Genomic DNA, 21,221 nt, shown 5'->3' on the forward strand with positions numbered 1-21,221 from the left:
ATGAAGGGAGAGCTAAAGGGGAACTTATCAACAAACTCCTCTGATATAAATATTCAAACCTAGTTTTCATTGGTCTCACTGTTATTTTGGTGTCTAACATGATTCCCTGCAGGGAAAAAAATCAAGGCAACTAGGGCATGCCTGTGCACAACTGGGATTTTATAATAGTTCTTGTTCTAAGCGAAAGGTTCTGCGTCTTTTGTTCACCCACCCACCCCCAGCCTAATTCCCATCTAGTTCTCTCTTAACTTAGAAGAAAATCTTTAGTTAAAAAGGACCTTCACTGTGAATCTCCTCTACAAGATGTAAAATGGCCTTTTTTAGAATTTAATTCTGCACAGCTGGACAAGCAAGGGGGTTGATACAGGTTGCCACAGAAATTGCTGTTGGTGCTGGGATTCTTTATGCTTTGCTCCTAAAAATAAGATGTGCAATGTACTGAGGGTGTGATTAGCGCAGCACAGAAGGGAATTTCTAAAAGGAGAGCCAAGCCTCCCGCCCCCACAGGAACGGGGGTGTTCGTCATAGCCAGAGGACAGGACCCGAATCCTGGAGCAGATGCTCAACACGATTCCTCCCTCAAAAGATGCAGGGAAAGACAAATGGGAAAAGTGGCTCTTGAATAAGGAAAACAGTCTTCCACCCAGCAGATTCCATAAAAATTTCAAGGCTGAGATGTCCTGAAGTCACCCAGGAAGTAAACAGAACTGTTCTCCCCAACCTACAAAGAAGCCATAGAAATTCAGCAAGAAGACTGGATCAGCTCATTGAGACCCAGTGTCCCTGCCCGGGGCCGGGTGCTGCCACAGACCACCTTTGCCAGCTGTCCCCTGGTCAGTGACATTCAGTGACTGCAACTTCCGTGGGATGCATTTGACAAGTGAGATTTTCCCTCATTTTAGATATGGCTGGAGTCGGCCTTACAGTAACTTCTACTGATTCACTCTCGTTTACCTTTGGAACAACATTTCTTTTTCCTTAATAGTAGTAATTCCTCACTTAATGCCAAAATGGAACAAATAGTCTGAGATTTCCATTCCGAGCTCACGGAGTTTGACCCAACTGAAAAGTCAGTCTCAGGTCTCCAGCTTCACTGTTCAATGAAACACCATGAACACTTCGCCAACTTCACAGTTACATACAGAAAATTCTTATGATATTATCTCGCTTAATCTGGTTACACGGGGTAAGTACCTTTAGCACCGCATTTGGTGGAGGAAATTCAGTGCTGCCTGGACGGCAGGACCCTCAAGGGTGTGCCCAAAAAACAGAGTGGCAAAGGCGTAGACTTCACGGTCAAAGGGGGATCCCCATGAATACCAAATGTTCCTCCACTTGTTAAATCTGTAACCTTAGTAAGTTACATAACTTCTTCGAAATTTAGGCTCAAAAACTGGGATAATAAAATGTCATGAGTTTCTAGAAGTACAGAATACACTGTAAATGTCAAATGTATATTAGTGGGTGCTCAGTGAACCCTAGTTCTGCTCCCCTTCTCCACTGCAACCCTAGAGGTCCCATTACTGCTGTGGAGCAGAGCCAACACTCCTGAGTCGTCTGTACGATCACACACAACCGAACCTGGAAGAGCCACCTGTACAGGTATTAAGAGCCAACCTGGGCAAATAAACTATGCAGTGAATAAATTCCTAGCACAATATAATGAAGTGATATGAGCTGCTGATATAAAACAATTTACTTCCTCCAGAAGGTTATGCAATGATCTCTTTACCATTAGATTAAATAAAAAATCAATCTGTACAAGAAATGGACAGCCATATTGGTCTAGAAATGTTAATTTATTTTTTTTCCATGTGTGTAGGGGTAACACATCGTACTAAATATGGAAGGTCATATCTACGTGGATTTGATTACAGAAACTAATAAAGTATTCTCTAAATAATGAAAAAATGAATAAGATAAGACTATAAGAGCAAGAATCAATTTAAATATGATCAGGGACCATTTTCATCTCCAGAATTAAGGATTATTTTAATGTTACATCATTGCCTTTTCTCTTTTACTTTCCTTTTTAGTTTTATTTTAGGATTCCCTATTTTTAATGTTCATACAGAGATTTCTTTAACTGAAATACCGAACAGTTTCTTTGGTGTGAAAAACTATAATAGTACACAGGATCCTAATGAGACAATTAATAATGTGAAATAGGAAGTAAAGGGCTAAAGGTGTAGGGAAAGTGGGAAGGGTGGGGGAAAGGTAATAAGGGAGAGGAAAAAAATATGAGAAACTGAAAAAAATGGAAATAAAGTGTTTGTAAATGGGGAGGGGTGGAGGGGGTGAAGGGAGGGCAGGGACAAGGGGAAAAAATGAGAATCAAGACCTGTCATGTAGAGGTACAGGATCCCAATGATGAATGTAACTGTATTGTATACCTAGATTGTACCAATAAACTCAATAAAAACAAACAAACAAACAAAAATCAATCTGTACATACCACTGAGGAACAAGATTGAGACAGACTTTGTGCCAGGTCTGGAATTTCCTGTTGGGATTGCCACCTCCCATCCCTGTTTCTGTTTCCATAGTCCCTCACTTGTCCTTTATAGGTCTAGAGGGTCACACAGCCAATCCCTGTGCCGGTCCTCGGTGCTTTGCCTCACCTTCTTCCTTCCCCACTGGACTCCACATCAGTGAGCCTAGACTCCTGCTCTTACAGTCACCTGCACAGACCCCAGCTCTGAACAGATAAAACCGCCCGCTGCCTGTTCCCTGATGGATCATTTCAGTGCTAGTAAAATGATAAGGGGTGCCTGGGATGGAAGGACACCCCCGTTACCTTCCAGGATCCCTAGCAAGTACAAGTTCTCGGGTAGCTTATGATTGGTCGGGGCCTCACTGTTTTTATGTAAGTGTAAAACTTGTGTATAATTATATTTATGTATCTCAATGAAATTTGTACTTTGAAACTCATATATACTTTTAGGGTAGAGAGACCTAGGAGGCTTGAATCCTAATTTGGGCACTTTCAAGCTAAACATGGCTCAGTTGCTTTACATACTGGGGCTTCAGTGTCTTCATATGACAAGGGGGCTACGGGTCTCATCCTAGCTAAAACATATTTAGCTAGATGCTGTTCTAAGGTGTACATAAAATAGGTGTATTTAATCCTTGTCAAACTGCAGTATTTAGGGTACAAATGAGAGTTGTTTTAAAAAGATACCCAGGGATGCAGGGGCCTAAAGAAAAAGACACAAATTTCTCCCACAAACAGTCCACTAGTGATAGACTACTGTGCTCCAGAGCTGTCTTTGAAGCCAGGCTAGCAGGATGACTTTGCAATCCGTAGTATTCGGTGTCACCATTGCCTCTCCTCATCCATGATCATCATTTCCAAAGAGCTGGGAGGAAAAGGAAGAAAGAGCAATAATAAGGAATTTTTTTAACCCAGTAAAGCTGAAGCTGTGAGCATTCTTCTGTTCTCGTTCCACTTGCTTACAGTCACGTGGCTGCATTTTAAAGGAGTTTGAAAAATAGTCTCTAGTTGAGCAGCATCATGCCCAGAAATGCAAGAGAGGAAAAGATGGACTGGGCAGGTAGGGAGGACCCTGCACTACGAAACCTTGTGAGACAGTCACATGCGATCCCCACTTTACAGATAAGGAAACTGAGACAGAGAGGTTAAGTCATTTGACCAAGGAAAAACAGTGCCCAGTGGTGAGTGGGCTAGGACTCGAGCCTCAGGCATCTGTCTCTCAAGGGTTCTCACAACGCTGTTCGGTCATCTCAGAGCCTACACCGTATTGTGGTTACTTACCCTGTCCCTCACCTGTAAGCTGCTGCAGGACAGGATTCATCCAATTCATCTTTAACTTTCTTACCTTGTAGTTTTGTATATAAATGGTGTATCAGTTAATTCATAGATGCAAGTGACAAAAATTCACTCTAATGGGAAATATATCAGATGATATCAGTAGTACAAGAATCTTCAGGAAGACCAGAGAATCAGCTCTGAAGGTGATACAGTCCAGAGTAACATCCTACCATAGGACATCCCAGGGAGTCACCAGATGGAGGCAACTCTGCTGCTCTAGAAAATGTTCAGGAAACTCATGTCTCTGCAGTCACTTCTCCCAGCATGCACCTGTGCCACCCATTTTGACCTGAGGGGCTCCATGTGTCTGATTAAGATGGCTTCTTACTCACTGGTGCCTGGCTACATGGGACATGTGAACAGTGTCTGCCTTGTCACAGGAAAGCCTGGACTCAAAAGATGGAGAACTTCCCAGCAGAGAGGATGTCCTAAGGGAGAAGGCACCCAGAGTATACCTTCTACCCCAAAAGGGCTGGAATAAAAGGACTTTCCTCCTAACATTCCCCAACGCCCTTTCTTCATTCTTGCTTTAGAGGTGCAGTGCCTGAAATACTGAGATGATTTCCCTGTACCAACTTAAGAAGACATTTTTAGATCAAGAAACCTTCAGAACTTTCCAATTGTAAAGCAGTTTTCAGGCGGTGATTTATTAGGACACAGGCAACTGTAACCTTGCTCATTTATCAGCTGAAAGAAGTATTTAGCTTCAATTACACCAGAGCCTTCAGTAGACTTTGGCCCTTCTGTGTCTGCCTGGCCTTACTTTTTTTTTAAGTAACTTTTTTTTTGTATTTGCCATTTTTCCTTAATGGTCTAGTAATAGCTATCTACTAAGATAGCATTTCTTGTCTCTTATCAGTTGATATTTTCCTAATTCACAAATTCATGTAAAAGAGAAAATATAAGTGCATGAAAGAGTTCTGAATTAGAGTAATATATATGTGTGCATACATTTTTTAAAAAGACGTGATATAAGTAGTTCTCATAATGCACAATAGAATATTATCAAAATGTATTGTGATAATCTACAGGGGTCAGAAATTTGGAGATACAGTGCACTTCTAGAAACTGCTTTTTTGGCTTCTCCAGTGGCCCACAAGAATGAGTAGTTCATTTGAGAAGTCAAAGAACAAAGCTAAGTGAGGGAGGAAATGAGACCAGGAAAGGAAGCCAATAAATGTTGTGTTATCTTGAGTTTAGCCCACTGGAGGACCCATGAGCCAGTTTAGGTCTCACTCCTCCACGATGTCTGGGTAGAACAAGAGTAGTTGGGGTTCTTCCAATAACTTCCAGCTTCCTTTTCACAAGTAGGATCCGGCACCCAGAGTGCTTGCCCTCAGGGGAAGGAATGCAGATGCTGGCAGTGGGAAATCTGCTAGAGTAAAACCCCAGGACATCAGAAAGCCTGCTGTGATAGAAATATGTATATGAAAATGAGGTGCATGTACACGCATGCACACATACACACACAGGCTTAGTCCAGTGAGAAGGTAAGGGTCTGGGAAAGAGGCGTGCGAATGGACCTAGTACAATGGGAATGAAGTGCGAAATCTTTGTGTTGCACATTAATATCTGTCCGACAGCACCAACCCTAGAAGCACCACTAATAGCTGTGTGAACAGGACGGGCTGGTCAGATGAGGCCGCCAGCAAGTGACATCAGCTACCCAGGTACTTTTCCAATGTGTTTAGAAACAGTATCCTATGGACTAGAGCTGGCTCGTTACACAGTATTTAGAGCAAGCTCTGATTATGTATAGCAGCTTGATTTTTCTAATATCCAGTATCATTTTCTAGTAATTAATTTCATTGCATCTTACAAAAAAAATTGGTATGTAGCCAAAAAGAGTAGTAGAAGCAGTCCATCAAGACACTGTGAGAAACATTCATTTGTAAGCATTGTGTTGAATGACAGGAAGTGTCTTGATTATCAGGGTGGTGACCTCTCATGCATCATAAATCTATAAATATGCCAGATGGCTGAACTTGAGGAAAGATGCCACCAATGTTGGTACTGAGTCACAGCATTTTTTTTTCCATTGTTTATTGGTACTTTTAAGGTATATAATACAGTTACATTCATCATTGGGATCTTGTACCTTTACATGACATATCTTGGTTCTTATTTTTTCCCCATTCCCCTGCCCTCCCTTCACCCCCTCCACCCTTCCCTATTTACAAAGACTGTTTCCATGTTTTCTTTTTTCTCATAATTTTTTCCCTTCTTACCTTTCCCCTACCCTCTTACTTCCCCTACTCTTTTAGACATTTTCTTCCTATTTCACAATATCAATTATATATTTTGATCCTTATTTACACTGTTAGTCTTTTACACTAGAGTACGCTTAGGTATTTACACAAGTGTGTCCTATTTATTTCATTTAACAGTATGACCTCAATGTGCATCCACTTAGCTATAAATGTCTCTAGTTTCCCATTCTTTATGGCTGAGTAGCACTCCATTTTTTAAAATACACACACACACACACAGACACACACACACACACACACACACCTTTATCCAGTCTCCAGTTGATGGGCAATTGGGCTGTTTCCAAGTTTTAGCTATTACAAACTGTGCTGCTATAAGCATGGCTGTGCATATATCACTGTAGTGTGATTCTTTTAATTCTTTTGGGAAGATACCCAGCAGAGGGATGGCTGGGTCAAATAGGACTTCTAATACTAGGTGTTTGAGGTATCTCCATACTGATTTCCACAGTGGTTGCACCAGTCTGTACTCCCAGAGACAGTAGAGCAGGTTTTCTTTCCCCCTACAGCCCCACCGCATTTGTTATTGGTTGATTTCATAATAGCAGCCATTCTTTCTGGGGTGAGGTGGAATCTCAGCATTGTTTTCATCTGCATCTCTCGAATGACCAGTGATGTTGAACAATTTTCCATATGTTTATTTGCTGCTTTTACTTCTTTGAGGCACAGCATTATTAGGAAAATTCTAAACAACAGAGTCTGTCCTTGGACAAATTTAATATGATTCTCCCAGCATAAAGGTTGTCAGTAGAGAGGAGATTGAAATATGCCGATTCAGATGGCTGGTTTCCTTTACTTATCGAACAATTTTGTGGCAACAGGGCTCACCTTGAAGTCTTTTCTAGGGAGAAGATAGGCATTAGGAAGCAAGCCAGAATAAAATTGGTAACCTTTTCATGACTGCATGCAGAAAAAGAGTATAAGAGATTCAGTGTTCAGTTCCAGGACAGTGATAAGTAGGCTTGAGCAAGGCTGTGTAGCTGAAGACTTTTCTGTCTGAATTAATTAGGAGAAGGATGAGAGCATCAATTTCTTAGGGACAGGGATTTCTTTCTCCTCCAGTTTTATCTCAGTTTCTCCCTTGGTTCTTCCGTCATTTGAAATCTTCTTGAAGCAGTTTGGCATTTCCCTTTTAGAAACGCCTCAAGACATGATTGAGAGAACTTAGTTCTCTGTGCTAACAGAGTAGAAAAAAAGGAGTATTTGTCTTACAGGTAATTTTAGGTCTATGACCTTTATAATTTCTACAATAGATATTGCAGAGTGTAATTATTAGTTACCTTCACATTTTTATACCTGTATTCATTTCATACTTTTTTGGGGTATGTTATGAAATAACCCTTTGTCAAGCGCAAGGATTAAATGAATAGAAAATAGACTGGAATAAATTGAAGTCTGAGGAATGCAATATTCTTGCTGATGTGGGAAAAATGATTTCTTTTCTTTTTGAATCTGTTGTTGGGAAGCAGTAGGAGAAATCCACTGTTCCATTCATTCTTACACTCAACTGGACTAAAATATTTAGGCATATCAGCAGACAGGTGTGTTCTGCTTAGAATATTTCTTACAAGCACAGGTTTGTTTTACTGGCTCTTAAAAAAAGATAGATCAGAAGTATTTCACGGATAGCCATAGGCTCTACAGATATTTTTTTCAAGTGTTGGGGATTGAAAGCAGGCACTGTGTATGCTAAGCACACACTGTCCCACTGAGTGACACCTCCACTACTATGGAAAACATTTATTTTATTTTATTTTATTTTTATTTTTGTTGTTGTTGTTGTTGTTTGAGACAGGGTCTCCCTATGTAGTCCAGGCTCACCTTGAACTTGCTATGGAGCCCAGGCTGGCCTCAAACTCCTGCCTCAGCTTCCTGAACGCTAAAATTACAGGTGTGCACCACCTTGCCTGTCTAGAAAACATTTTTGACCCAATAGCCCATCACTCAGTCTAGAGTTCTGCCTGTAGTCAAACTGTTATAGTCATCCAACAAATGGACTATCATATTTTTGATGAATGTTTAACAGTCTGTTAAATAGCTCTCTCAGGCCCTGCTCAACATTCAGTTGTAGTGTATAATCAATCTCTCCTCTCTGAAATTCTTTGTATGTCTTGCTTAAAATTTCCCTGCAATCATTTAGCCCCTCAACTTCTATCAAGAATTACTTCCTTAAGGCTGGGCATGGTGACGCACATAGAGTTCTGCCTGTAGTCAAACTGTTATAGTCATCCAACAAATGGACTATCATATTTTTGATGAATGTTTAACAGTCTGTTAAATAGCTCTCTCAGGCCCTGCTCAACATTCAGTTGTAGTGTATAATCAATCTCTCCTCTCTGAAATTCTTTGTATGTCTTGCTTAAAATTTCCCTGCAATCATTTAGCCCCTCAACTTCTATCAAGAATTACTTCCTTAAGGCTGGGTGTGGTGACGCACACCTGTAATCCCAGCACTCAGGAGGCTGACGCAGGAGGATCGCTGTGAGTTCAAGACCAGCCTGGGCTACATAGTGAGTTTCCAGGTCAGTCTCAACTACATAGTGAGAGCCTGTCTCAAAAAAACAAACAAACAAAAAGAATTACTTCCTAAGGAAGGGCCTGGGGGTGTAGTTTAGTGATAGAGCATTTGTTCTAGTATGCTAGAGGCCCTGTCTTTAATTCCCAGCACCAAAACAAAATGACAAAACAAAACAAAAATGACTGTAAAACAGTGTATGGAAATCCTATTCGAAATTATTTGATAGTTTTCTGATTGAACTGGTTAGAATGCTTGATTTTTTTTTAATTATTCATCCATAAAGCAAGACTCTCCTGACTAAAGCAAAGCAGAAACTTCAGGGGGAAACAGAAACAGAAGCTGTAGAAAGGCTGACTCTCCGGGGAGCTCCTATGCAAGGCTTTGAATTTCCAAGGCTTCCTACCTGCAATCCGACTCTCCCCTGTGGCTAATAATGTCTGGTGGTTTCTCACGTATTATTTGGAGAAAGAACTTTACCCTCAACAGTGAATAATACTGCACTGTGCCAGAAGAAAGGCCAAGTCAAATGGCAAGTGGGTGAGTGTCGAATTTACTGCCTCCCTCAGTGATTAGCCCACGTGAGGCAGAGTGGGTGAGGACATTCCCAACGCTGATAGATCTCCACACCCCCGTCAACATGGCAGTGAACGTATTGTTTGCCTCCCTCCTAACTCAAAGAATTTCAAGAAAAAGTTTTAAAAGGTGCGCAGCACAATCTACGAAGTATTAAAATACAGGATCCCTTGTCTCTCTGTTAACTAAGTTAAAGCGCTTTCATGCATATGACCTTAACAGGGTATTCTGATTTAGTGGCATTTGTTGGTGCAATAAACTCTTATATAATTTCTCCCTTATAGATAAATTGAATTCTAAAATACCCAATATTCTTGATAATTGTCGTTAGTTTTTATTTGAAGCTCTCTGAGTAAAACTTAGGTGAAATTTTCCCCATTTACATCAATAAAACTATACAGGTACAAAAATTATGGTAGTAGAAATGTTGGTTATTTTTGCCTCTGTACAAGGCTATGACTCACATAAAATCCTGGAATTCTGAAAGCTTACTCAATTACTCAATTTTTGTACCTAAAAGCTTATTCAGTTTTTCATATTGTTTTTGAAAAGTAAATCTTTAAGTCCAGACATCTCCCTACACACGTTGGCTTGAACACCTTATATAAATATGTTATTCATGCTGGAGGATGATTTCCATACTTATGTTCTTGATTAATTATTATCAGCCACTATTAGTATGTCTTAATATTTAATAATAGAAAATAAATTATTTTGTATAGTTTTTATTACAGTCATAGAAAATGGTACCCCTCCCAAAGAAATGGTATGATCTATCTTGGAAAAGTTTGAAGAACTCTAATACTAAAATATATTTATAAACATAGAGCACAAAATTGTATTTCACTTTTTTTATGAAATGCTCTAACAGAAAGAAATGTCAGTGAAAAATTGAGTTTCGTCTGTATGAATTTCCTTTGTCACTTAAGAGAAATTAATGATTAAGCCAGTTCATGCATTTATCAGATCTAAATTCTAACCATCTCTTTCTATGAGAAAGAAATACTCATTCTTCTTTTGTAAAGCACTTTGTATAAAGTGAACTATTTTAAAACTAGAAAGTCTGCTCTCTGAAGCATGGTAATCGCATTGGTGGTGATATTAGCTGGCTGTGTTCTTTGGTTTTAGTAATGCTAGAGCTCAGCAGTCCCAAGAACAGATGAGGACAACATAATTTCTTAAAGCCATGCTGGGAACAGTGAGCATCTCCGCGTGGAATGAACGTCTCCTGGCACTCAGAACACAGGCCAGAGGGCTGGGAGCTCAGAGCCCACCTGCAGGAGCAGAAGAAGCCATGACCCACCAGTGGGTCAAGAGCAGGGACCGATCTTTGGGGCACAGCAGCTCAGTTCCCATTCCCTACCACAGCTCGTTCCTTATAACTCTTTACTGCTCTTAATACCACATTAACATATGCTGTACCAGGGGTCATGTGGGCTACTGGTGGGAGAGTAGAAGGCTGTGGTAAGAGGTGAGAGAAGTACAGTAATGAAGGGTCACGGCACCACTCTACCCAGTGAATGTGCCACCAAGACCCTTGCTTAGATAGGAAAAATCTGTATTGTTTTTTTATACTCTTCCACTCATCAATCAATATGCTCTTAAACATTGGATATGTGGGTTTTCCCTCACACAGTGAGCAGTTCTCCAGCAGACACCAACTGGATGTCCCATACTTCCATTCTGACACAGTCTACCTGGAGTATCAGACCCCAAGGTTGAGGTGATTCCACACGACTTACTCCATTTCAGATGCCAATCATAAGTCCAGGTCCCAGAACTTCTGACCAACAAGCTATACATTAGGGGTCTCCACTATCCCTTTCTTTCATTCAATTAATTTGCTAGCGTGATTCACAAAACTCAGGGAAACATTTTACTTGCATTTACTAGTTCATTACAAGGGACATTACAGAGGATACAGATGAATGACCAGGTGGAACCACTGTGTAAGGCAAGGTCTGAAGCAAAAGAAATGAAGCCTCCATACCCCGTCCTGCTACCTCACTCTCCAGGGACCTCCATATACTCAGAAACCAAGAATTCTCCCAAACCTGAAGATCAGGGATTATTTGGTGCTTTTATCACTAAGGCCATCTGCCCCATCTGGAAGATAGAGGAGAAATTTCTCATCACAGCTTGGTCTTTCTGGTGACCAGCCTTTATTCAGGAGCCCATCTAGAGTCATTTCATTAGAATAAAAGATGGTCCTACCACCCAGGAAATTCCAAGAAATTAGGATCTCTGTATCAGGAACCAGAGGCCAGGACCAAATATTAGACCAAAAGATGCTCCCAGTGCCCCTATTGCTCAGAAAATTATTAAGAATCTTAGGAGCTCTGTGCCAGGAACCAAAGCAGAGAGAACACACACGTGAAAACACACACACACGCACAATATCACTGCTTTACTCACAAAAAATGGTAATTGGTTCCATATTTTCTACATTAAAGATCTAATGTAGTACTGGATACAGACATTACGTGTACATCTCAAAGGTTACTGCTAGCAGATGGTACCTGCTTGACCCTAGAATCCAGCCTCTGGGGTAAAATTACCATGTTCTGAAGGATCAATTCAGATACCTCAGTTTTTCTCAACTTGAATGTTCTAGGTAGCTGGGCCAGTTCCTTTGGATGGGTGTTTTATCCTCTGAGATTTTTGTTGTTTATTAAGTACATTAAATACAAAGAAAAACAAAACAGCTTCAAGTTCAAGTCACTGGCCGCATACTTTACGTATGTTAGAAAAATAAAAGAAGTACTTGGATACGGTCACTTGAGTACAAAGAGCCTGAGATGAGTATGGATTTAAGTTATCTCATCCATTCCTCTGCTGTTCATGTTTCAACTTATATTGGTGCAGACTTTCTTTCCTGAATTTTAATATTCACTCTTTACAGGTGTTTCATTGATCGCTTCTCATTTGTCTCCCAGAAGGCAGGCTTTCTTCAAAAGTACCTCATACATCAATTTTACCTCTTCACCCATTCAGGCATGATGTTATTTTCTAAACATAGATGGTGAGGTACGATTTGTTCTCAATTCAAATGATATAAAATCGACTGTGAGCCACTGCTCAAATTTCCACTTTTTATATCTCTCCATGCTTTTTTGTAAATGACTACCGGCTTTGCACAACAGCTCAGATTCCCGTTCCTCTTGACAAGCCCCAAGGGACATCTTAAAATTATTTTTTTGTTGTTGTTTTTAGAAAATATTTTGAGTTGGTGTAATTTCAATAATCCCTCTACTCCATGAGAAATCTCCACAAAGTCACGTTACCTAGCAATGGAGGAGCTAGCAAGTCCTTACAATGTTATTTTGCTACTTACGAATGACAGTTTCACTCCAATAGCGGTTATAATCATAGCTGAAGCCTACAGAGGAAACCTAGCTGATTGGATGGTAGATAGTTGCATTCTACGAAGAGGAGCAAGTCTTTGGTTTGGGATTGGGTTTTTGTGCCCTTGTCCCTAGGTTGAAAGTACGTAGATGAGCCCTACCTCCCCCGGGCAAGACTCCCTTTCACACAGCATAGAGGGGGGGTCCTTCCCCGAGATGGACTGGGATTGTTCCCCCGGCCTCTGCTTCTCTTTTCTGTTCCTTCTTTCTAGTTGCTGTTGTCTGAAGGCCTGGGCCCGCTGTCTTGTGTCTCAAGTGGACAGGATGGGTGCTCAAGATGCATTTGGATGCATAGTATTTGCAAAACACTCTTCCCAGCTTGCCAGAACCGAGGTGTCTGGTTCCATCTTTGTGTCGTTCACCAGAGGGAGAAGGATAGCCCAAGTCTATGACTTGAATTTTGAGATAGAACGCACTGACAGCCAACTAGCTATGCTGTCGGTGATGTTTCTGTCTCTAGCACAGTGAGCCCATTATTACAGCTCATCTGCACACAGCGACACACCACACACAATCACATTTGGCCAGGAACAGTGTGTATATGACCATTGTCCCCAAAGACTGTAACAGAGCTGAAAAAATTCCTATCATCTCACGACTTCATAGCTGGCTTAAATTGTACTCTGGTTCATTGTTCCCAGGTTTTGGTTTGTCACGTAAATAAACCTTCTGTGTGGCCAGTCATGTAAAATACAGCACACACAATTATGTATGGTACATAATATCCACAGTACTGTTACTTATTTACTACACTGGACATCATTATTTTAGAGTGTATTTCTTCTACTTATTAAAAATAGCTTTCTGTAAAACAGCCTGCTGTACCACACCAGCAGCAGCCCTTGTTTGTCCACCTTGTTTACTTTGTCTCTGGATTGCAGCAAGAGAGCGTGAGGGTGACTGGCCTAGACCATGCAGGGCTGTGGAAATACAGCTGGTGAAGTTGCCTAGTGACGCAGCTCTCAGGCTGTGTCCTCACAGTTAAACAAAGCATCACTGTGATTCCCAGGAGCTCTGCCAGGGTTAGACAAAGCAAAAGACAGAAAACCGTTCTGTTTTCAGACTTCCTCCATAGGGAAGAGATTGTCTAATTTCACTGAGGTTACCAAGATCTGTCAGTTCGTTCCGCCCCCTGCCTCGCAAGCGCAAGGACCCGAGTTCAATCCCTGGTACCAAAAAAAGCAAAACAAAACAAGGCATCAGTTTATTATGAATCCACTTGTTCCTTTACCTCAATTTGTACAGGTGTGATTAAAAAAAAAACCATGGTGACTTTAATGGTTTTTTTTTTTAATTATTAGAGTTCGAGACACATGTACCATTAATCCCCCTAAAAATCCTCCTCCTTTCTTTGAACGCACTTATCCCATCATTCTTGCGGCTTCCTGAAACAGTTCGGGAAGTCTTCTTTTGTGAGTGTCTTAAATTGTGTTGTCATGGCTACCTGGATATCCTGGCTTGAATCAAAACGTTTACCTTTCGTGGTCATTTTGACTCTGGGGAAGAGGCAGCAGTCACACCATGCCAGATCTGGGGAATCAGGTGGATGAGGACACACCACGATGTCTTTATTTGACAGAAATTGCCAAAAATGTTTTGAATAAACTCAGGATATTGAGGCAGCCACAAAAAGTTACTCTCAAAAGGAGATTTCCAGAAAGTGGCAAGAATAAGAAAAGTGTGTTCACAGCAAGAGGGAGAATTTTGAGAGGGTTTTATGACAATGTCTTCTGCTGTAATAAGATTTTTGATATTTTAATTTAAATATTCACCACAGTTTTTCTTATCACATCTTGTATTCTCAAGCTATTTCCTATATTTAAACAACACATTCACTTTGGGGGAAAAGTTGTAATCCAGTTATAACATTTTCCCCAGCAGTTACACCCTGTAGTTTCTGTTAGCTGTATTTCATGGTGGAGAGCACTACTAGTAATTTACCAGCCTGCCTAAAAGATGTAAGAGTAGTAGTCAGGTTTCTCAGATAACAGATAACATACTTTATAAAGTTAATAACAGCTGTAAATGGCTGTGCACCTACTCCTCTCAAAAATATGAACAAGAACTTCTAGGAGACGAAAATGTCATTCCAAGGGAATCAAGACAAAGTAATTCATTTTGGATAAATACTGCATTTGTGAACTAGACTGCTGAATTTTGGTAATAGTACACAAAATTCAGGGTTAAGATGGAATAATCTGGGGCAGGATTCAGGACTCAGTGATAATCTGATCTTTAGGTGGTATAGGTAGAATATTGGTTGACTGCACTGTATTTTGCAGAGGAAGAGGTCCTACATTTTTGCAAGACTGTCTTTTGGATCTTCACTCTTCAGCATTACTAAGTAGTAATGAATGAGAAGCCGAAATTCCCACATATAACTGATATACTTTTGGTCTCACATTGTCCCATAACAAACGGAACAACAATTCACAGTTCCTTCTAATTTCAGCTCCATACCATACCGGGCACCATGTTCTACAACTATGGTGTTAATAGATTTTGTGTGACATATTAGTATATTAATCAGGGCACCCTGAGGAAGCAGGCAGCCAGCTGTGCCCAGCAGGTTCCCATGACTCAGCAGATGGCCCACTATTCACACACACTGCAACACCTGTTTCTCAGGGAACTCCTAACCCTGGACTTTCCATAAACACAACAAACATGGCTTCAAATAAATGGGAAACTTGTTATATTATTTTAGTACACAGGAAGACAGGTCTTCGTTGGAAGTCAGGGAGGCAGGGATACAAAGGAATGTTTTTGAACTCATAGTAGTAAATAAATGGAAATAAATACAAGGGAGAGGGTGGGGGGAGATTGGACCCCCTACCACCGCCCTCTGCTCACTGAACCATCTGTTTTTCAGCTGGGATAATACCAGACTCCTGGACAATTAAATTATGCCTGCAGATGGTCACTCATGAGCCAGGTGCTGAACCACCTTTAACCTAAACAGCAGCCAAATTGTCCCAGAGAAACAGTTAAAGTCAATCCACAGCCTATTTAAGATGATTTAGGCAGTAAGATCTTGAGATGAAAATATTGAACTGATTTTTTTCAAATAAAAATTTCTGAGACTATGACATTAAAATACAGGTCTTATCTTAGAATTTCATCTTGTTATCGGCAATGATTTGAGAGTATGAGTTTGTATACTTAGATATTAGATAGGTTAGCCACAGTGGCATAAATGATAAAACTAGGTACAGCTCCCTGAACTAATTTTGATCTTAAAGAGCACTAAGGGGATGAACTGGATTTGAGGTAAAAGTTGTGGGCTTAAAAATTCCTTGGACTTTCTCTTTAAATTTTAGAATCCTTCTTTCTGCAAACTGTACATATAAATTCTTCCTGTAAACTAAGTTTGAAAATATTGTAGTGCATTTTGGTGATGATTTTAAAGGTCTTGGTTAGGTCAGTCGTTGCTTAAACACTGTCTCACCCTTGTTTAAAATGCTTTCTACTTTTTTTCCTGAATCTTTTAAAATTCATTTAATTAATATTGTCTTCTGAGTTTTTGAGTATTCCCAATATATTTTTGATATTTGACCTGGTTAATTTGAGCTCAGTCACAACAGTGGATAGATTTATGTAGTATCTGTTATCACAGGAATGTTACCTCAAGAGATGTTAAATATTTACATGCTTTGTTGACTAGCTCCAAAGTGAATTCTATTAATGTTGACTAAAGAAAATCTGGCAGTTACTTAACTGGGCAATTAACCTTTATGGCTGTATTCTTCTTTTATAAAACAAATTACTGGTAATTACTTTTGATACCTATTTTGATTCTAATTACTCTTCAGTTTTTCCATAGTTAAAGACTATCAGTTAAACCAGGTGTGGTGGCAAATGCTTGTAATCCCAGCCCTTGGGAAGCAGAGGCAGGAGGATCACTGTGAGTTTGAGGCCAGCCTGGGCTACATAGTGAGTTCAGGGCCAGCCTGAAGGAGACTGTCTCAAAACAAACAAACATCAGAGGAGGTGGGAGAGCACAAGAGCATAAGAGAGAATATCAGTTAATTATGTTTACATTTGTTTGTTGTTGTTTTGTTTTGGTACCAGGGATTGAACTCAGAACAAATCTCTGGCCCCATGATTGCATTTTTAAGATGGTTAAAAATATTCTATAGGGGCGGGGGATTTAGCTCAGCGGTTTGGTGGCCTACCTTGCAAGTGCAAGGACCCGAGCTCAATCCCCGGTACCAAAAAAAAATCTCTATTGGTTTTCAATATATTTTTCTGTGTGTTCCCACATCATATATTTCCCTTTCACAAGACTTATTAGAGTTTGCTTAGAGGTGATAAATTGATTCTAGAAGAAAAAGAATTATGTCACTTAATACCTAATATTGTAGTTATACAAAATGGAAAAAAAAAGCAGTAAAATTATAGACTGAAAACACCAAAAGTTTAGATGCCTTAGTAGTATATACATGAAAATACTCAACCATACCTTTAAAAAACTTCTGTGGACTGCGTGATGATAAAATATGATTGATTCAAGGCTACTACTGAAGATCTCGCTGCCAAAAATAGCAGTGCACTTGCTTAAAAGTGAGAGCTGTGAAGATGCAGTCATGTAAATAAAGCTCTGCCCCTGCCCAGTTCGGCATCCATCGCCTCTCTTTTACCTAAAGTGTCCTAGACTTTCAGTGTTCTGGACAAGGCACAGCTTTTCTTTATTAAAACCTCAGCATATTTTCCTGATCTGAACTATAATTTGCTTTCTCTTCAAGATAAGTTGTATCTTACCATAAAAATATTGCATCTAGCATCATCACATTAAGTGAAGCTTTCTCGTAACAAAAATAAAAAAATTTTAGAATCCATAAATGACTGTTTTCTGAATGTATAATTATAGGTATTTGCACAATCACAGGTCAGTGTTTTTATATATTCAGCTGCAGCTCAAAAATCTACATATTGCTGTTAGTTCAAATTAGGGCAAAATGGTAACCTATAATTTAAAATAGAACACAGCCAAGTCATGGCAACACTGAATCTCAAAGTTCTCCATTAAAAGGCAAATTAACGAAAACTGAATCAGGCCATGGGACAGAGGGATTTCTAGTTGTAAAATGAACCAGAGCAGGTCATTAGATTGACAAGAAGAATATCTGATTCTCAAAACCAGAGAAGTTGGACAGCAGGTGCTACGCAAGACCATTCTGGAACAGTCACATACAATGGAGGAAGGAGAAGAAAGACAAAGAGCTTCTAGAATTGGAGGCAAAGGAAAACCATAGTTGAGCCATTATATTTGCATACTTCTACACAGAATGGGCCACAGCTGTTTGCATTGACGTGGGATTATTTAATCTAATACACTCTCCAGACCATTTGCGGAAGGGCTTTAGTGAATCCCGGGATGGTCAGGACGGCAACAGTGTTGCAGCCTGGCTGTACGTTTGTCTAGAACCAACCAGGGTGTGAGCGTCAGGGGAAGTAGAATCTGCCAGGCCCCGCACAGCTCCTGTAGCATACTCTCTGCCTGCCCTCAGCTGCGTATGGGGGCCAGGATTCTTTGAAGGTGACTGTATGTCAGGCTCGGTGCTTGGAGCCAGGATCCAGTGCTAAGTCAGAGAGCGATACTGTGTCTAATCTTGGGTGCCAAAAAACCAAAAAAACTGTCAGGGATTTAGCTCAGTGGTTCTGCTGCCTGCCTCGCAAGCGCAAGAACTCAAGTTCGATTCCTGATACCCCAAACAAACAAACAACAGCAACAAAAATTCTCTAATGACTCTCTAATCTTGGGAGGGAGAGGGGTGGACTGAAAGTCATTTCAGCAGGAGGAAAGAAAGCGAGACTGGAGCGCCTTCAGCGACTGTTTTATCTCCCCATGCGCACCACTTTAGGTTTGGGGGTGAGGAAAGGCAAAAAAGGATGAAGAAAAATCAGTAAAAGCTGCAGGAAAAAGGGAGGAAAGCATACAGGCAAGATGCAGTTCAGCTTGGCCTTGTACTAGCCTGCCTCAGCCTCCCAGGTGCTAGGATTACAGGTCGTGCCACCACACTGGGCTACTAATTCAATTTTAATAGGGGCTATGTTTAAAAAAGGTTTGCCACATTTCCGGAAATTTAGCAATTAGCTTTCGCCAAAGATAACAAGCCCTCATACCTCTCTGCCTATGAAATAAGAATTATTATGTATCTGTGTTTTACATTAAGAGGAGAAAGAGGAGCAGAGTTCAGATATTTGTGTCCCATTCTATGGCTTATGAGTAGCTAAACTGGCTTAACAAACGCAAGTCCCACAGCCTGTCTGGTTCTTTAGTGGGAACATAAAAATTTAAAATAGTCCCCAGAACCCCAGTTCATCTCTATTTACAAGGTAATTACTTGTTGCAGTGGAAAGTATTTTGATAAATCTTTTAATAGGGCGAGTTGTTGTGGGAAGGGCTGGATGACTCCCCAGCCTAGTTGGGTAGAAAGCTGGTGAGAGGGAGAACATGAGAGTCAAAAGGACCTCCCCGCAGGCTGGGGATATAGCTCAGAGGTATTGCGCCTGCCTCACAAGCTCAAGGTCCTGAGTTGGATCCCCCGTACAAAAAAGAGCCTCCTCTCTGCACCCCAGTGGGGGCTGCATCTCAACTCAAGCTCAGTATGCATAATTTTGTTAAATATACTTGAGGGAGAATAACAGTGTGAATTTACTTTTCTTCTTAAATTATAGTTAGCCTGAGATCATTTCTGGCTGGGATGAAAAAATTGACAGAAACACAACAGCCATCGGGCTAAATCCATTGTCTTCCCAGAGCCCCCACAGTAGGTCATAATTCTCTATGAAAAGACAGTATTTTTCCAAGAAATATTATCATTCAAGCAGTCTGCTATGAGAGTTAAGTAAATATTGCTTGTCGTAACCAGTACTCACACTACATGGGCAACCAGCAAAGTACTTTCTATCAAGACTTTCAGTGAATCTCATTTTATGTATATATTTTGAAAAAATAATTATTATTTTAAAATTTAGAACAGAAGCCGAAGTAGTGACACACGCTTATAATTCCAGTACTTGGGGAGGCTGAGGCAGGAGGATTGCTACAAGTTTGAGGCCAGCCTGGGCTACATAGTGAATTTAGGGTACATAGTGAATTACATAGTGAGACCCTGTCTCAAAAACAGAAAACAGAACAAAAATTTAGAACAGAATACTATATATCCTATAGAATTTTGGATAATTAAGTATATAATATTAACATTAAGCTTGATATGTGGACAATTTTTATTATACTTACACATTTTAATGATCTGTAACTGATAAAAGCAATTTATATTATTAAACTGCTTTTTTATTATGAAATTTTGTGGTGAACTAAGGAATAACTCTAGACTCATACATGAATATTTCAGTGAATTGATATTATATTTAAAATTTATGATCCTGGAACTTTTAAAATTCAAGCAATTAGAACAAATCCATATTCATTTTCAACAAAAACTATAACTCATTTTAAATATTATTTGAAGTGAACAAATGTATAAAAACTTTGATTGCTTGGAAGCTAATCTCCTAAAGTTATGAATTTATAAAGATGGGGCCTCCTGTGGTCTCCATAGTAACAACAATAAAAGAAGTTCACAGACAATGTTTCTCTTGCTCTGTACAAGGACTTAAAATCTTTACTCAAATTTAAACCATCAAATTAAATTAAATTTATATTTATTCAACTTGAAAGATTAAAAAGCTGATCAATTTACCTGGGTATAACTTTCCATAACCAAATAACCTATCAAATTCAGTGGTAGGCATAAGTATTCTTCTTAGCACAAGGTTTAAAAACAGTGTTTTCTTCTATTTTGAATATTACTAAACTATTTAGTAATATACTTGCTTAATGAACTTACATCTCCTTATTAAATTTCTTGTTCAGTTTTTCCTGGAGCCAATTCTACTAACAAACATTGGTCACATGGATCACAAGGTCACTGAATCCAGAGGTGGAGCCCAAGTCATGCTAAAAGCCTCAGGACATGGGCTTCAGAAGACAGCTGGAGAGGATGGTGGCAGAGCTCTTATTATGGCATTTGTGTGATGGTGTAAACAGTTGGGAAAATCTGAACTCTTGATTTAACTATTCCATGTCTGTCTTCCCTTGTTGGTGCTCATACTTAACCCCTGTCTGTTCTAAAGCCTTCTAGAGTCATATAATACTTAAGACCATTCAGTGCAAGATCTGACTAAAGAAATACCCCTTGCTGATGGTTTCATCTTTCCACAGTTTCAATTACCTGCAGTCAACCAAGGACCAAAAATATTAAATGGAATGTTTTAGGAATAAAAATTTATATGTTTTAAATTGCATGCCATTCTGAGTAGCAGGATGAAATCTCATGCTGTCCCATTCCTTTGTGCTCCGGGTGTGAATCATCCTTTTGTCCTGTGTATCCACACTGTATATGCCACCCAACTGCCAGTCACTTAGTAGCTCTCTTGGCTGTCACATCTGCTGTTGCAGTGCTTATGTTCAAGTAATCTTATTTTACCTATTAATAGCTCCAAAGCACAGTAATGATGATGCTGGAGATTTGTATATGCCTAAAAGAAGTCACAAAGAGCTTTCTTCAAATGAAAAGTTGGAAATTCTCAATTTAAAGGAAAAAAAATCATATGTT

The 21,221-nt window shown here is 39.8% G+C and overlaps 1 long non-coding RNA gene across 2 annotated transcripts in view; it reads right to left on the bottom strand.

Annotated features, from left to right (window-relative positions):
- LOC117286544 overlaps positions 1-21,221 on the bottom strand; it is a 49,575-nt gene that overhangs the window by 9,469 nt on the left and 18,885 nt on the right. The window contains exon 4 of one of the 2 annotated variants that reach the window (XR_004517728.1): positions 2,382-3,359. The exons of the other annotated variant lie outside the window; for it this stretch is intronic. This is a non-coding gene — a long non-coding RNA (uncharacterized LOC117286544). Of the gene's footprint in view, positions 1-2,381; positions 3,360-21,221 lie in introns of those variants that run through there. 2 annotated transcript variants of the gene reach the window in all.

Source organism: Fukomys damarensis, unplaced genomic scaffold, assembly GCF_012274545.1.
Source record: "Fukomys damarensis isolate Sample0158 unplaced genomic scaffold, DMR_v1.0_HiC HiC_scaffold_17, whole genome shotgun sequence".
Taxonomy (NCBI): Eukaryota; Metazoa; Chordata; class Mammalia; order Rodentia; family Bathyergidae; genus Fukomys; species Fukomys damarensis.